We start from the raw sequence: 18,250 nt of genomic DNA on the forward strand, positions 1-18,250 counted from the left end.
AAATTGCGTTGTGCATAACCATCATGCCATTTCCAGAGTTTACGCTACACAGGACTCTGCGGAGAGATTGGGGAAATAGCACTTGGCCAAGAGGTGTCTCATGAAGATGACATCTTAGAGTGTAATTGTAAGACCCATTCAACCCAACAAAAAGCAAGTTTACAGATGTTATATGAAACTTCTCATTGGTCTCATGATTAACTTGATTCCATATATTGATATATATAATATAATTCCCTATCTGCATTTTGTGATCTGATCTGAGTACTACCATCTCTGCTATGTAACAATCACCCTTAATCTGTTCCTTAAAATGGATTTATGGGGATATACCTTGTCGAGAGAATTATGGGATTCAATGTATTAGTACTATGGTCATTCATGTGTATTTGTTGTGTTTTACTGTATATATGCTACTCTGATACAGCTCGATCAGTTGTTGGATACATTACTGCTTTGGGTGTATTAAAAACAAAAACTATACCTTTTGTGCCAATGTTTTGCATGTACTGTAGTCCAGGTATATCAGCCCCAGGTTTCTGATCAATGTGTGGTCCAGGGCAGATCTGGAGTAGCTTTCAGCCCAGGTGTGGGTCATAGGTTCATTGCTGGCCCATAAAAGGCTGAAGAGCCTGCACTTCAGGGCAGATCCAGGGAGTGAGAGGAGGCGTCTGGGTCTGTCCTGATACTCTGAGTCCAGCGAGTTAGACCTTGTATGTTACAATCTGTCTTCTGTAGGCTTGCTTCTCTGATCTTTATCCTGCAAGTCCGCACATTCCCTCACACCATATTCAATGGGGTAACCTGGGTCCCTGATTGGTAAACCTCAGGGATGCTGTAGACTCTACCAGTTAGATCACAGGTAACTTGTTTTGCTTGATGCTTTTGATCTTCTAGTTTTCTGCAGTCCATTTGGAAATTGCATAAAGAGTCATTCCATTACTGGGGAATTGGCAATTCTGTAACAAATATAGCCTTCAAAGTAGAAAGACGTAGCCACAGATTGGTTTAGGGGTTATTTGCCCATCATAATTTCATAATTGAAAAGCATTTTTTCTAAGGAGGCATGCAAGAAATAATTCTGTGGACGTTGCTATCAAAATTTCCTGATAAATGTGGCTTATATGGTATATTTTGTGTGTCGTTTGTATGTAGTTTAAATACTATGCTGAAAAAGCCCCCCCCCCTCGGCTTATACTCGAGTCAAGCAAAAAAAAAAATAATATTTTTTTTTTTTGGAGGGGGGGGGGGTCTATAACCAGCCGCAATAGTAATGTATAGAATCTCCCATAAAAAATAGTGAAAAAAAAGAAGCTTTAAAAAAATATATATAATAAAAAAATAAAGTAAATAAAAGTTGTAAATCCCTCCTTTCCCTAAAATACATATAAAAGTAGGAAATTACTGCGAAACACAAACACATTAGGTATCCCTGTGACTGACACTGCTCGGTCTGCTGAATATAGGGGATCTGCAGTGCTCCTGTTCTATCGGGAAGGGGTTAATAGGAGTACTGCAGATCCCCTATATACAGCCAGTGGGGGGAAAAAAAACAGTCCTCAAGCTCAGGGAAGGGGCAGACAGACAACCAAAACACCCCCCCACCACCCCCTTCCCCAGCAACTACTGCACCCAAAAACTCCGACCATTTTAATTTAATTTTTGGAAATTTTCCAGTAGCTGCTGCATTTCCCCCCCTCGGCTTATACTCGAGTCGATATGTTTTCCCATTTTTTTTGTGGTAAAATTAGGGGCCTTGGCTTATATTCGGGTTGGCTTATACTCGAGTATATACGGTACATTTCACTGTATAAGAATGCTGGCATCCACTATGGCATTCCAGTATAGGTACAGTCTATTTATGGTTGTGTTGTTTTAGAAACCTAGTAAATGAAAAGTGAAGTTATATTGGCTGATACACGTCATACTACTGAAGGTCCTGTGAACTGCTTGTTAGGATTGGGTCCTGCAGGTTTCTATCATAGCGCACAGCGCCACCTGCAGGTCAGTCTAACCGTCCAGCATTCACCTTACTGAGCATGCTCAGACATATTGGAACTGCTCACAAGCTAAGTGCCATTTCTCCCCTATTGAGCATGAGCGGTGAGGTCATCACCACCACCCCTATTGGGCGGGGACTTCCCTTTAAATAGTGTGAGCCGACGCCCACCGGCTGCTCACACTTCCACTAAAATATCCTCAAAGTCCATGGAGTGAATGACACTAGTTTTCAGGGATAGGCTCCAGTACTCAGGCAGGTTTCAGACTAGGCCTCTGTGTGGGGTTCCTCTGCTTCTCCTGGGTGCTGTTAGGTAGGACCTGTAAACCCTGAACTGCTAGATCAGGGGTAGGGAACCTTTGGCTCTCCAGCTGCTGTGAAACTACAACTCCCAGAATGCTCCATTCACTTCCATAGGAGTTCCCAGAACAGCAGAGCCAGTATGCATGCTGGGAGTTGTAGTTTTGCAACAGCTGGAGAGCCGTACGTTCCCTACCCCTGTGCTAGATCTACACCAGGGCTAGGAGCGGTAGACGCTGTTCCATCTTGTAGATCTGCGGCAGGTATGGTCTCTGAGATAGCCTATGTGTACTGTCTGTTTTGATGTATGGCTCCCAGCTGTGTGCGGGAGTATGCAAACCCCCCTGCGGGCTCCAAGCTGTGTGCGAAGCGTGGGTGTGTGATGTCACCAAGCTGTGTGCCAGAGCATGTTCTAAAACGTCCGTGGTGGCCCCTAGCTCCTCGCAGGGGTAAGTGTGTGTGTTTGATGGCCTGGGGTGAGTGTTAACCCTTGGCAGCCTGTGTGTTTCACTTGTACTGGTGCACCTGGCCAGTGAGCTAAACTGGCAGGGTTTTAGTTGCACCTTGTTCACATGGAGTGTCGCACAGTACACACTGTTCACATTGAGTTCAGGCTGCAGTGTTCTACAGTAGTTCACATTTAGTCCAGGCTGCAGTGTTCTGCAGTAGTTCACATTGAGTTAGGCTGCAGTGTCTTGCAGTAGTTCACATTGTCTTTTAGGCTGCAGTGTTCTGCAGTAGTTCACATTGAGTTAGGCTGCAGTAGTTCACATTGAGTTAGGCTGCAGTGTTCTGCAGTAGTTCACATTGAGTTAGGCTGCAGTGTTCTGCAGTAGTTCACATTGAGTTAGGCTGCAGTGTTCTGCAGTAGTTCACATTGAGTTAGGCTGCAGTGTTCTGCAGTAGTTCACATTGAGTTAGGCTGCAGTGTTCTGCAGTAGTTCACATTGAGTTAGGCTGCAGTGTTCTGCAGTAGTTCACATTGAGTTAGGCTGCAGTGTTCTGCAGTAGTTCACATTGAGTTAGGCTGCAGTGTTCTGCAGTAGTTCACATTGAGTTAGGCTGCAGTGTTCTGCAGTAGTTCACATTGAGTTAGGCTGCAGTGTTCTGCAGTAGTTCACATTGAGTTAGGCTGCAGTGTCTTGCAGTAGTTCACATTGTCTTTTAGGCTGCAGTGTTCTGCAGTAGTTCACATTGAGTTAGGCTGCAGTGTTCTGCAGTAGTTCACATTGAGTTAGGCTGCAGTGTTCTGCAGTAGTTCACATTGAGTTAGGCTGCAGAGTTCTGCAGTAGTTCACATTGAGTTAGGCTGCAGTGTTCTGCAGTAGTTCACATTGAGTTAGGCTGCAGTGTCTTGCAGTAGTTCACATTGTCTTTTAGGCTGCAGTGTTCTGCAGTAGTTCACATTGAGTTAGGCTGCAATGTTCTGCAGTAGTTCACATTGATTTTCACGCTGCAGAGTCTTCTCAGTAGTTCACATTGAGTTCAGACATACAGCCGCCCATCATTGGGCCTGTGGACCTCGCTGCAGTGTCTTGCAGCTAAGAGGTTCTGTTGTTTCAAAAAAAATATTTATATATACACACAGAACCGTAACACTGCTATTGACTAATACAAGTCCTATATACCTTGCTTGTTCTGGAAACCTTGTATAAAGCTGTGTGTATGTCAATACTGAAGAATCTGTGAGTTTTCATTGGTCCATAAGCATCCTATGATCATGTGTATCACAGTTTGGATATGAGTTAAAAAACCTGCGATTGGTTGTTATGGAAACCTGGAATAAAACTGTGTGAATGTGACCTTGTGTAACAGTGTCATCCACTGTACCCTGCCCCTTTAAACCTGAGGTACAGCAGTGAAGAAAAATGGTGGGGCTGTTATGGAAACCTGGAGTAAAGCTGTGTGCATGTGGAGACTAAGCACCTGCGAGCTTCTATTGGCTGATTAGGGACATGCGACCATGTGTATGGCAGTCAGTATAGTATACTGACTGCTGTTATTGTACAGCCACCTTGGGCAGTCTAAGATAACGGTAACTCCAGATCACATCCTTGTTGTTAGAATTTCTTTGCAGATACTCAGCTGTTCTGTGCCTTGATTCTAGCTCTAACACTACTATTTCCATAACAACACGTGACTCCTTTCAGGTGTCACTTTTTTTTTTTTTTTAACCCTTTGTGTGTATTACTATGTTATGCATAATTTTTTTAGTGGTTAGTGGCAGCTAGCTTTAGTGCAAGGGGTTTTTTTAGTTGTTTGTTTGTTGTTTTTTTTTACTTTATTACATTTTATGGTATGTTGAGATTCAGAGCCGAATTTGGAGAAGAGGGCCTCTGTATTTTTCCATTATCGGGCAGACACAAATTCCTAATTCCGCTCGGGGATTTGACAAATTCCACATCCTGTCTACACAGATTTACCTTTCAACCTCTGTTATCAATTTCTGGTAAATAATAAATGAATGCAATACCTGTGGGGTCCAAATGTTTATTATGCCCCTTAATAAATTATTAAGGGGTCTAATTGCCATTGGGTGTTTCCATGGTTTTGGCACTTCAGCGGCCCTGCAAATTTGACATAGTGCTTGAAAACTTTTATAATAAAATCTGCCCTCCAGATAATTTCCACCAGTTTTGCATTGGTGGATTTTGTATTTCATTTGTTTGTCTGTCCATAAGCGTCATGCCATCATGTGTATCTCAGATTGGATAATAGTGAAAAACCTGCGATTGTTATGGAGACCTGGAGTAGAGCTGTGTGAATGTGACCTTGTGTAACAGTGTCATCCACAGTGCACTACCCCTTTAAAGCTGACCTACAGCAGTGAATAAAAATGGCTGGGTTGTTATGAAAACATGGAGTAAATCTCTGATGTGTAATACTGTGTGCTGAGCTGTGTATCTAATCCTCTGATGTGTGATACTGTGTGCTGAGCTGTGTATCTAATCCCCTGATGTGTAATACTGTGTGCTGAGCTGTGTATCTAATCATCTGATGTTTGTTACTGTGTGCTGAGCTGTGTATCTAATCCCCTGATATGTAATACTGTGTGCTGAGCTGTGTATCTAATCCTCTGATATGTGATACTGTGTGCTGAGCTGTGTATCTAATCATCTGATGTGTGATAGTATGTGCTGAGCTGTGTAACTAATCCCCTGATGTGTGATACTGTGTGCTGAGCTGTGTATCTAATCATCTGATGTGTGATAGTATGTGCTGAGCTGTGTAACTAATCCCCTGATGTGTGATACTGTGTGCTGAGCTGTGTATATTTTTTCTTTCTTTTTTTTTTTTTTTTTCTTTTTGGTAGAGTTGGAAGGGACCTCAAGGGCCATCGGGTCCAACCCCCTGCGAGTGCAGGTCTTCCTAAATCATCCCAGCATATGTTTATCCAGATTCCGCTTGAAGATCTCCATTGATGGAGCGCCCACCACCTCCCGTGGCAGCCTATTCCACTCTCTCACTACCCTCACTGTCAGAAAGTTTTTCCTAATGTCTAATCTGTATCTCTTTCCCTTTAGTTTCATCCTTCTAATCTAATCCTATCTAATCCTAATCCTATCTAATCCTTCGACATGTGATAGTATGTGCTGAGCTGTGTAACTAATCCCCTGATGTGTGATACTGTGTGCTGAGCTGTGTATGTAATCCTCTGATGCATGTATCTCAGTTTGGATATCAGTGTTGGATATCAGTGTTGGATACTCTTGCAGTAATGCTGTGTGTATGTTGAGTGATCGTGTGTACGCAGGTCATTATCTTGGGAATACTGTATCTCAGGAACGGTACGTCAGAGAGAGTTGAGGCCTAGTCTAAAACCTTCCCGGACACCTGATGCATCTGTGTGCCAAATTTGGTGAAAATCGGTCCAGTTGTTTGGTTAGGCATAGGAGGCATACAGATGGACAGACAGATAGAAACTCATTTATATATATATGAGATATCACAATGATATGGAGGAGTTATTGGAGTTGTCCTTTGCTGAGAAGTTCCCTTATGTCTCCACCAATTACTTTGAATGAGACCTAGTTATTGGTGCTAGACCAGCCAGGTTCAGGATTTCATACATGGCCATCCTTCTAGTTTTTTCTCAAGCAAGGTTTTCGAGATTCTACCTAGAATTGTTATTTTTTCAACTTGTCAATTGTAACCCACCGACAGTATATTTGTGTATACGGTTACTAATGGGAGAAAAACTAATTGGCTATTATTTTTGATGGTCTAAAAAAATTGTCTTGTGATTTCCTTCAACAATTTTTCTAATTTACGATGAACATTAATTGATCTCCAGTGGTTAAGGCTTTCTTATAACATCTATATAAGCTCGGGTCTCAAATCAGATGTGGCCGGGTCTGTACGAGATCTGAGCATGCTGAAGATGTTTTAATTATTATTTTACTCTCAGTTTATTTCATCTGTGTATTGTTACTTTGTTAGATTCCCCTTCATTGTATACCCTACGAGTGGTAACCTAGTGGAACTCCAACAAGTTTCTTTGTGCTGAGAGATCTTTTGGGAAGGAGATTTTGGGAAAAGAGAAAAATAAAAATCAGAGCAGGTGAGGTGGGGATGCTTAATCTAATACCTCCAACCACTGTCCTAATGTCATGATATTATCATATTACTATGTGACTATGTTTCATATGATGGAGTATGAGAACATTTACATTACATTGACAGGTCCATTTTGTCTACAATTGGTGTCTTCTGGCTTATTGAAAATAAAAAGGAAAAAAAAAAAACCTTAGTTAAAAATCTTGTGTATTGTGAACATGACTTACCGCTGCCTTTGCAAAGTAAGGTAAGGGATATGAGTACCATGATGTTGTGCCGCTGGTGGTCGGCTGCTGGCATCTTGTATGTCCCAGGACAGAACCTCACTTGACCTAGTCTATCTCTCTCTTTCCATCTGGTCTCCACTTTTGATGTTGTGCCCTCTCATGGACTTTATCTGACCTGACCTGTGACCTGACCCTTGGTTTGCTTCTGGCTATGTACCTTTATGCTGTTCCTGGTCTACATGTGCCTGACCTTGTCTTGATCCTGACCTCTGAACCTTTGTCACCTACCCTGACCACCTGACCAGCAATTTGTTTTTTCCAGAACAATGTCTGTGCCTTATCTTGATCAATCCCTGGTGCTTTGCAGCTGTAGCTCTCGAGCCCTCTGAATGAACTGTTATCAATACCAGGACCACCTCAAATGGTAGCAACCTTGAAAATTCCTCACAAAAAAAAGTGGGGTTTAAAAACACAGGAGTGAAAGGGAGGTCACTTAAGTAACAACCTTAGAGGTGGCCAAAGTCAAACCAGTTTAGTAACACAGTGGGACCACTACTCGCTGACCATGACAGATGTCGATTCTCTCCAGCCTCATACAACACTTCTATTGACTATTTTAATTCTTATGTTAGATCCTAGATTATCATTGTCTATATGATGGATTCCAAGAACAGGACACAACACCCATCATTACAGAATATATTCCACCTGGATATACTACAGACCCCAATATAATAGCTCTGCTCTTTGTCTTATTCTTTATCATATACCCAACCCTCTATTTGGTGCCTGAGCCGTAAGGGTTTTAGCATCCTACCCAGACCAGTCAAAGTGGGATTCCAGCCCAACAGAGAACTTCCACCTGGAGTTCTGCAAATACCTGCTCCATGTCCATCGCAACACCACCAACATGGCCTGCAGGGCAGAGCTAGGCAGACTCTCCCTATGGCTCACCATACAGAAGAGGGCACTAGCTTTCCAGGCACACATCCAGGGGAGCAAGCCTGACTCCTACCACCACCAAGCATGGCTAAGCCACCTGAGCAAACCAGACACTCACCAACCAAACAACAGCCAACCACCAAACCAAAAACACCAACAGATGATAACCAAGGCCGAAATAAAGGCGACCACGGAGGCAAACAGAGAGCGGTACATTGAAGAATGGAGAAACGAAATAAATAACTCCAAGAAACTCACCGTGTACCAATCCCTACAAAGGGACTACACCATGGCCACCTACCTGGAGAGAATACGCCACCCCAAGCACAGACAGACCCTGAGCCGGTACAGACTGAGCGCCCACAACCTAGAGATAGAGACGGGGCGATACAGGCAGACGTACAAGCTACGGGAGAACAGACTGTGCCAGCACTGTGACCAGGGGGCCCTAGAAGACGAGACCCACTTCCTGCTACACTGCACCAAATACTCAGCTGTGAGGGCCATCTACTACCAAAGACTCTCTGCCCACATCCCAGACTTCATATCTGCAGACGAGAAGAGGAAACTCTACATCCTACTGGGAGAAGAAGAGGCCACTGTGGAGATCGCTGCCCAATACGTGGCAAGCTGTCACCAAACAAGAGGAAGATGAGACTCCACGGACTGTTATATTTATCCCAAAACATCCGCCCCACCCCACCCCACCTCCCCATATAGCAGTCACCAACGAAGAGGAAGATGAGACTCCACGGACTGTTATACCCCAAACCAACCGCCCCGCCCCACCCCACCCCACCTCCCCATATAACGGTCACCAACGAAGAGGAAGATGAGACTCCATGGACTGTTATACCCCAAACCACCCACCCCACCCCCACCACTCGCCCACCCGAGTCCAACTCCCCCACCCCCACTTTACTAGCTTTGGCAATGCCAAATATCTATTCGGACATGCCAATAAAGCTTTTTTGATTTGATTTGATATAAGGTGTTCCTGTTATCTAACCTGACCCTGGGTTTGCTCCTGACTACGTACCTTGATGTTGTCCCTGTCATGTCTGACCTTATTTTAATACTGACCTCTGAACCTTTATTGTCTTGTACAAATACCTGACCATAAATTTGTCTTTTTTCATAAACCTGTTCTAATCTGATCTTGCCTGATCCCTGGTGTTTCGCACCTGCATTACTAAGCCCACCGAGTGAGCTGCTACCATTATCGGGACCACCTCAAAAGGTAGCTACCTGGCAGATTGACTACAAAAAAGACCAAGGGTTACACACCAGGGATTAAAGGGTGAATGGCTACTTAGATAACAACTTTAGAGGATGACCAAAGTCAATTCAGTTGGTTCCACCACTCACTGACCATGACAGATGACTACTAGAGATGAGCGAACAGTGTTCTATCGAACACATGTTCGATCGGATATCAGGGTGTTCGCCATGTTCGAATCGAATCGAACACCACGTGGTAAAGTGCGCCAAAATTCGATTCCCCTCCCACCTTCCCTGGCGCCTTTTTTGCACCAATAACAGCGCAGGGGAGGTGGGACAGGAACTACGACACTGGGGGCATTGAAAAAAATTGGAAAAAGTCATTGGCTGCCGAAATCAGGTGACCTCCATTTTAGACGAATAGTGGATTTCAAATCCGGGTCATATGAGAATGTGAACTTTGTGACTATGAGACAGGGATAGCTGTACAGGCAGGGATAGCTAGGGATAACCTTTATTTAGGGGGGAATGTTATTAAAAATAACTTTTTGGGGCTCTATCGGGTGTGTAATTGTGATTTTTGTGAGATAAACTTTTTCCATAGGGATGCATTGGCCAGCGCTGATTGGCCGAATTCCGTACTCTGGCCAATCAGTGCTGGCCAATGCATTCTATTAGCTTGATGAAGCAGAGTGTGCACAAGGGTTCAAGCGCACCCTCGGCTCTGATGTAGCAGAGCCGAGGCTGCACAAGGGTTCAAGCGCACCCTCGGCTCTGATGTAGGAGAGCCGAGGGTGCACTTGAACCCTTGTGCACCCTCAGCTCTGCTACATCAGAGCCGAGGGTGCGCTTGAACCCTTGTGCACACTCTGCTTCATCAAGCTAATAGAATGCATTGGCCAGCGCTGATTGGCCAATGTATTCTATTAGCCTGATGAAGTAGAGCTGAATGTGTGTGCTAAGCACACACATTCAGCTCTACTTCATCGGGCTAATAGAATGCATTGGCCAGCGCTGATTGGCCAGAGTACGGAACTCGACCAATCAGCGCTGGCTCTGCTGGAGGAGGCGGAGTCTAAGATCGCTCCACACCAGTCTCCATTCAGGTCCGACCTTAGACTCCGCCTCCTCCGGCAGAGCCAGCGCTGATTGGCCGAATTCCGTACTCTGGCCAATCAGCACTGGCTAATGCATTGTATTGGCTTGATGAAGCAGTGCTGAATGTGTGTGCTTAGCACACACATTCAGCTCTACTTCATCGGGCTAATAGAATGCATTGGCCAATCAGCGCTGGCCAATGCATTCTATTAGCGTGAACTGAGTTTGCACAGGGGTTCTAGTGCACCCTCGGCTCTGCTACATCAGATTGCTACATCTGATGTAGCAGTGCCGAGTGTGCATCAGATGTGTAGTTGAGCAAAACTGACTCAGCACTGCTAAGTCTGCATTCGCATAGGAATGCATTGGCCAGCCTTCGGCCAATCAGCGCTGGCTCTGCCGGAGGAGGCGGAGTCTAAGGTCGGACCTGAATGGAGACTGGTGTGGAGCGATCTTAGACTCCGCCTCCTCCAGCAGAGCCAGCGCTGATTGGCCGAATTCCGTACTCTGGCCAATCAGCACTGGCTAATGCATTGTATTGGCTTGATGAAGCAGTGCTGAATGTGTGTGCTTAGCACACACATTCAGCTCTACTTCATCGGGCTAATAGAATGCATTGGCCAATCAGCGCTGGCCAATGCATTCTATTAGCGTGAACTGAGATTGCACAGGGGTTCTAGTGCACCCTCGGCTCTGCTACATCAGATTGCTACATCTGATGTAGCAGTGCCGAGTGTGCATCAGATGTGTAGTTGAGCAAAACTGACTCAGCACTGCTAAGTCTGCATTCGCATAGGAATGCATTGGCCAGCCTTCGGCCAATCAGCGCTGGCTCTGCCGGAGGAGGCGGAGTCTAAGGTCGGACCTGAATGGAGACTGGTGTGGAGCTATCTTAGACTCCGCCTCCTCCAGCAGAGCCAGCGCTGATTGGTCGAGTTCCGTACTCTGGCCAATCAGCACTGGCCAATGCATTTCTATGGGGAAAAGTTAGCTTGCGAAAATCGCAAACTGACAGGGATTTCCATGAAATAAAGTGACTTTTATGCCCCCAGACATGCTTCCCCTGCTGTCCCAGTGTCATTCCAGGGTGTTGGTATCATTTCCTGGGGTGTCATAGTGGACTTGGTGACCCTCCAGACACGAATTTGGGTTTCCCCCTTAACGAGTTTATGTTCCCCATAGACTATAATGGGGTTCGAAACCCATTCGAACACTCGAACAGTGAGCGGCTGTTCGAATCGAATTTCGAACCTCGAACATTTTAGTGTTCGCTCATCTCTAATGACTACTTCTCCTTCTCTTTGTAAAGATAGGCAAAGATGTTAGTTTCTCTCTAGTTTTATTCAATACTTCCATTGACTATTTTAATTCTTATGTTAGACCCTAGACTATGTTATTACTCATCATATGATGGAGACCATGAACAGGACGCCCATCATTACAGAATTTATTCTACTTGGATTTACTACGGACCTCAAGATAAATGCCGCGCTCTTTGTCTTATTCTTTATCATCTACCTGGTGACATTGACTGGAAACATCCTAATAATATATCTATTCATCTACAACCCCAAGTTGTATAAACCCATGTATTTTTTTCTTTGTGTATTATCCATTCTTGACTTGTGCTGTTCAACTACAACTTTGCCCCGATTATTGGCCGATCTCTTCTCTATGGAGAGGGCCATCTCATATCTGGGTTGTATTCTTCAGATCTATATTATCCTTATAACGAATGGGTCAGAATTTCAGCTTCTTGCTGTGATGGCTTATGATCGATATATCGCCATATGTCACCCCCTTCACTACCCGGTCCTCCTACGTTGGGGTAACTGTTATAGAATATTGACCATAATGTTCATATATAGCTTAATACTTAGTATTGTCCCTTCAGTTTTGTATCCCCTTCCTCTGTGTTATAACCGGGTCAACCACTTCACATGTGAGCTCATCGCCGTAGTAAAACTGGCATGTGAGGACATCTCTTCTAGTGAAGTTCGGATATTTTCCATCAGTATGGTTTCTCTCCTCCCTCCTCTTGTACTTACCTTATTGTCTTATGCTTGTATTATATCTTCTGTACTAAAGATTCGCTCTGCAGGAAGGTCTAAGGCTTTTTCCACCTGTACGTCTCATCTAGTAGTGGTGGCTTTGTCTTTTGGGACAGCCATGTTACTATATTTTGGCCCCTCATCCATGTACTCTACAGACCAGGAGAAATATACCTCCATGTGTTATGTTATTATAACTCCAATGCTGAATCCTCTCATCTACAGTCTCAATAACAGGGAGGTCAAAGATGCCTTCAAGAAAGTCCTCAAAAACTCTTGATACAAAGTCAAGTAAGAGATGACTTTGGAATTTAAGTGGTTCCATGTATTACTCATATGGTCTCCACCAATTTTTTGGATTTTACAATTTATCACTCAAAACAAATAAGACACCTCCTGGATATGTCTCCAAACTAGCAAGTCAAGGTCTTACGGTGTTGAAAAATAACTTTTCAGTACAACACAACTCATTGTCATCACTTTAAGGTTGCTAAGCCTACCAGTGAAACTCTGGCTGGGTCTGCAGCCAGTTAGAGCTTTGAGACGTTAAGCCAATCAGTGTGTAGCCTTATTGTCCAATCCTGGGCTGAGGCGGGGTACTTATATTCTGGTGAAGACTATTCAGATGCCTGCTATTATAGTAGTGGAACTTTTTCTAGTTCTCAGTTTAGCTGTTTATTTGCTTTCCTGGTAATCCAATGCCTTCTCCCTAAGGAGAAATAAGAAGAAATATATGTGTAAACGTCTCTGCCTGTTCAGGTCACTGCTCACATGCGGCGGTGCAGGAGGCGTGTGCAGTTTAGTTCCTTGCTTAGAGTTTTTGGTTACACTGTGTGAACACGGCTTTAGTTCTTTAATTGAATTTGCACCACACCCGTCTTCTGCCCTTTTCTGCCCCTGTCCATTAAGTAGTTAAATTTGGTCTTGCCCTGTGATTGACAGCCTGTCTTCCTGACAGGTCCAGGGCGGGTTCATCCTCCTCTATTTAGTCTTGGCTCACATTCACACTGGTGCCTGTTATTGCCTCATGCTTGCTGGCTTTCTCTTTCTGTTTTGTTACTTGTGCTCTTAATCCTGACCTTTGGCTTTTCCTATTGACTATTCTTTTGGACTCCGATTTGGCACTGCATTGCTTGACTGTTACCGACCCCTGGCTAGCTGACCTCCCTTTGTTTTTGTTCGTCTTGTCTGCGTTTTGTGTGTCTCATATATAGGAAGGGATCATCTCCAAGTTGCCGCCTATTACGTAGGATAGGGCCTGACAAGAGGAAGGGACAGTGGGGGCTTCAGCTTAGGGCCCACTGTCTCTTGTGCCCTGCCTCCAGGGTTCTCCAGCAGCTACTGGGGAATTGTCATCTAAGCAATTCCCTAACAATATGTGTGGATGACAATAGCAAACCTAACTGGCACCTAGGTTCACAACTAACTGGGAATACAAGCAATGGGCAGTCCAGTGGTTGGCACTGTAACCTTTCAATGCTGGAGTCCAAGGTTCTGGTCCAACCAAGTCCGACATCTTCATGCATTTTGCATGTTTTTCCCCTCGTTTCTGTAGGTTTCCTCCTTTTACTCTGGTTTCCTCCATTGTTCATTTAGATTGTGAACCTTATATGTGACAGTGCCTAAAAAAGTCTGTAAATTACCATGGAGTATGTTGGCACTATACAAGTTATACGGCATTAACAATTGCACCTTGACCTGTCCGTTGTGATTCTGCCTAAATCCCTGGAAAAACCTCATGGGGACGACTTGCCGGCAGTCAGTTTAAAAACCCATTCATTCAAGCAAACCATGAGTGTCTGTATGCAGCCTCTCTGCCATGAAACCGTTTTTTTGTTTTTTTTTGCATGGACAGGAAATACTGCATGTCCAACTTTTTGTCCGTGCAAAAAAGGTCTCTCGGCAGAGAATCTGCATATGGTCACAGGCCATCCCCAAGCCGCTTTTTTGGGGGTTTAGGTGGAATCACAGCGGATAGGTCAAGGCGCACGTGTGAATGCCGCATATGAAAAATAAAAAAAATTAGAAATAAATGTGTGGAGGACGATATAATACATTTCCTGATAAGTGTTTTGTATAACAAAAAAAACAGGGTGCACTCTGCTGATTCTGTGAGCTAAAAAAAGTGATTTGTCACGCAAAGGGTGACCTGGCCCATTAGACTGTAATGTAAAACTGTAAACAGTCTCAGACTATAATGGAGCATTGATAGCAGGTCTGACAATGTGAGTATTAAAAAAAAAAAAAAAAAACAACTGCAAAAAAGTGCTTAAAGAGGACCTTTTACCATCTGGGGCACATGTGGTTTTATATACTGCTAGAAAGCCGACAGTGCAATGAATTCATCGCACTATCAGGTTTCCTGTTCTGTGCCCCGGGTGAAGACATATTGGTGCCGTTACCGTAGCTCTTCACTGTCAGAAGGGCGTTTCTGACAGTCAGTCAGGAATGCCCTTCTTCACAGTAGTGCCTATGGAGATATACTGTGAGAGCGGTGAGGATTGCCTCCCCTATTCCTGATAGTGCTCGTCCATAGACAAGTACTAGGAAGGGAGGGGGGGGCGTTCCTCACCGCTCAGCATTATCACCGGGCGGTAAGCATTGCCCCCTCTCGCAGTACAGTACAAGAGAGACAGCAAGAGTATTGATATAGGGAATGCAAAGGTAACAATTGCTACTAGGCCCAGGGGCTTCAGAGAGCCCAAAAACATCTCTACAACATAGGAAGAAGGCATCTAGGCAATAAAATCCCATTACACTATTGCTATTTTAAATACCATGGCCTTGGACTTCAATTTCATCGATATTTGGTGCTATCATTATTGAAATTCACTCATTACTCTTATTCCTGGTCCTCATATTTTTTTTTATTATTGTTTATTTATATAGCACCATTAATCCCATGGTGCTGTGCATTATTATATTAATCCCATGGTGCTCTGTACATTATTATATTAATCCCATGGTGCTGTACATTATTATATTAATCCCATGGTGCTGTACATTATTATATTAATTCCATGGTGCTGTACATTATTATATTAATCCCATGGTGCTGTACATTATTATTATTATTATTATTATTATTATTATTATTATTATTATTTATTTATATAGCACCATTAATTCCATGGTGCTTTACATTTGGGGGTCACATACAATACACAGAATATACAGGTAGATATAATACTAACAATGACTGACTGGCACGGTGGAGTAGAGGGCCCTGCCCGCGAGGGCTTACAATCTATGAGGGAAGGGGGTAGAGACAGAAGGAGAGGGGGAGACTGTACAGATGGCGGTGCGGTGATAGTGTTATTGGGGGGTGTAGGCCTTCCTGAATAGGGGAGTCTTCAGGGCCTTCTTGAAGCCTGTGATTGTGGGGGTCAGTCTTATGTGTCGTGGTAAGGAGTTCCAGAGTATGGGGGATGCACAGGAGAAATCTTGGAGACTGTTGTTAGAGGAGCGGATGTGGGCAGAGCGGAGTAGGAGGTCATTGGAGGATCTGAGGTTACGTGTGGGCAGGTAGCGGGAGATGAGGTCAGAGATATATGGAGGGGACAGGGTGTGGATGGCTTTGTATGTTAGCGTTAGTAGCTTGAACTCAATTCGCTGGGTTATAGGTAACCAGTGGAGGGACTGGCAGAGGGGAGCAGCTGATGAAGATCGGGGGGTGAGGTGAATTAAGCGAGCAGCGCAGTTTAAGGTGGACTGGAGGGGGGCGAGGGTCTTTGCTGGGAGTCCATGGAGAAGGGTGTTGCAGTAGTCTAAGCAGGAGATTATGAGGGCCTGGATGAGCATCTTGGTAGTTTCAGGGGTGAGGAAGGAGCGGATTCGAAAGATGTTCTTGAGTTGGAGGCGGCAGGAGGTGCTGAGGGTTTGAATATGTGACTTGAAGGATAAGTTGGAGTCCAGGGTTACCCCAAGGCATTGGGCCTGTGGGACAGGGGTAAGTGTGGTTCCGTTGACTTTGATAGATGGGTCGGGTGGAGGGGCCATATGGGGTGGGGTGAAGATGATGAACTCAGTTTTCTCCATATTGCGTTTGAGAAAGCGGGAGGAGAGGAAGGAGGCTGAAGCCGTTAAACAATCTGGAACTCTGGCCAGCAGAGAGGTAATGTCTGGTCCAAAGATGTAGATTTTGTTGGGTGTTCATCGTTGCACCATTCAGAGTGCTGAGATCCAACAACTGCTCATTTAAGATTATGTCTTAGTCACACTCTCTCACTATCTGATGGCTATAAAAGGGGCACTAACTGCATGCAACAATTTCAGATGAGTATACCTTCACTAACTCCCTCTCAAAAATTATAGATGAACTGTAGTGAGAGGAGGACCTACCAATAAAGTTAACTGAATGGGTTCATTAAATCAAAATGTTGAGGTTTTCCAGTCTCCTCTACCCATCCTTTACTGTTTAAGCTAAAAAACATAGATGTTGAACAGTGTCTTTACTTGGTTCTTGTGGCGGTGGAGGAGAATCGGAATAGCACTAAGCAAACTAATGTTCCTCAGGCACTTAAGTGGCTTTAACTTCTTAAATCTCAAGTGATAAGGTTTAGTGGCCCTAACACTGCCAATAGACCATAGACTGGATCTATAGCACTTCATATTTCTCTAACCCTCACCTAAAAGTGGCCTTTTTGGCCCCACATGATCTGGTAGCTACCCTACATAACACCTACAGTAACTTACCCAATACAGTGAATACCTACTCAATCGAATACCACTCACTCATCTCTACCACCTATGGGTAGAACCTGCCTTGGAATTGTATGTTCTTCCTATTCAATTTCTTCTTCACTCAGGGTTCCATGGCTAATACCCCAGTTGTCCACATCGCACTACTAGTAGCCAGCCAACATCTTTTGACCCACTTGATAAAACCTACACTCCCCACGCTGACTGAGATTATTGATAGTATAAACCAATATCTCCTTGAAAATAGGAAAGAGTCAGAGAAATGAGAACCTCACACTTTGGGAAGTGGAGGAGATGATTTATACGACAGTAATAGGAGCTGTGATCAGTGGAGGGCCAGGTTTTAGATCCTCAAAGAATAGGAAATCAATATTTGACAAAAACAGATTTGCCAGTAACCACGCCTTGGGTGTCTTGATAAAACCTACACTCCCCATGCCGACTGAGATTATTGATAGTAAAAACCGATATCTCCAAATGAACAGGAAAGAATCAGAGAAATGAGAACATCACACTTCTTTGAGAAGTGGAGGAGATTCATCTCAACTGCTCAGAAATATTGGTACATGTGAAGTCTATGGGACAGCGTTGCAATACCTAAAGCTGCCACTACAGTTTGTACAGCATGTGACAAGCACAGCCTTCAGTGTGTAAACATTAATACCCTGTTTTCCCAAAAATAAGACATCCCCTCCCTTTACCTCCTGGACCACCTACAAACTGCAGTCATCCGCTAAGGAAGCGCCGGCATGACTGCCGATTGTCCCCCACTCCAGCATAAGACATCCCCCGAAAATAAGATATAGGTCATATATTCCGGAAGAGAATTTCATATAAGACACTGTCTTATTTTTGGGGAAACAGGGTAGGAGATGTAATGACCTAGAGCAGGTGATCAATGGAGGTGTCAAAGAATGGGACATCAGTATAGGAAAATGGATAACCCCTTACACTAAGCATTTTTTTTGTTGACAAGAACAGATCTGTCAGTAACCATGCGTTGGGTGTCTTTATGTAATGGGCAAATTCCCCGTGAAACCTACACCACCAATGTCACCTTCTTAATAGTTCTTGGGGACGTCATTAACAGAGGGGTTCACTTACTTCCCCACCAATGGCTTTGAATTGAAGCGGTCATCAGTAGAGATGAGCGA

Source organism: Leptodactylus fuscus, chromosome 3 (assembly GCF_031893055.1).
Source record: "Leptodactylus fuscus isolate aLepFus1 chromosome 3, aLepFus1.hap2, whole genome shotgun sequence".
Classification (NCBI taxonomy): domain Eukaryota; kingdom Metazoa; phylum Chordata; class Amphibia; order Anura; family Leptodactylidae; genus Leptodactylus; species Leptodactylus fuscus.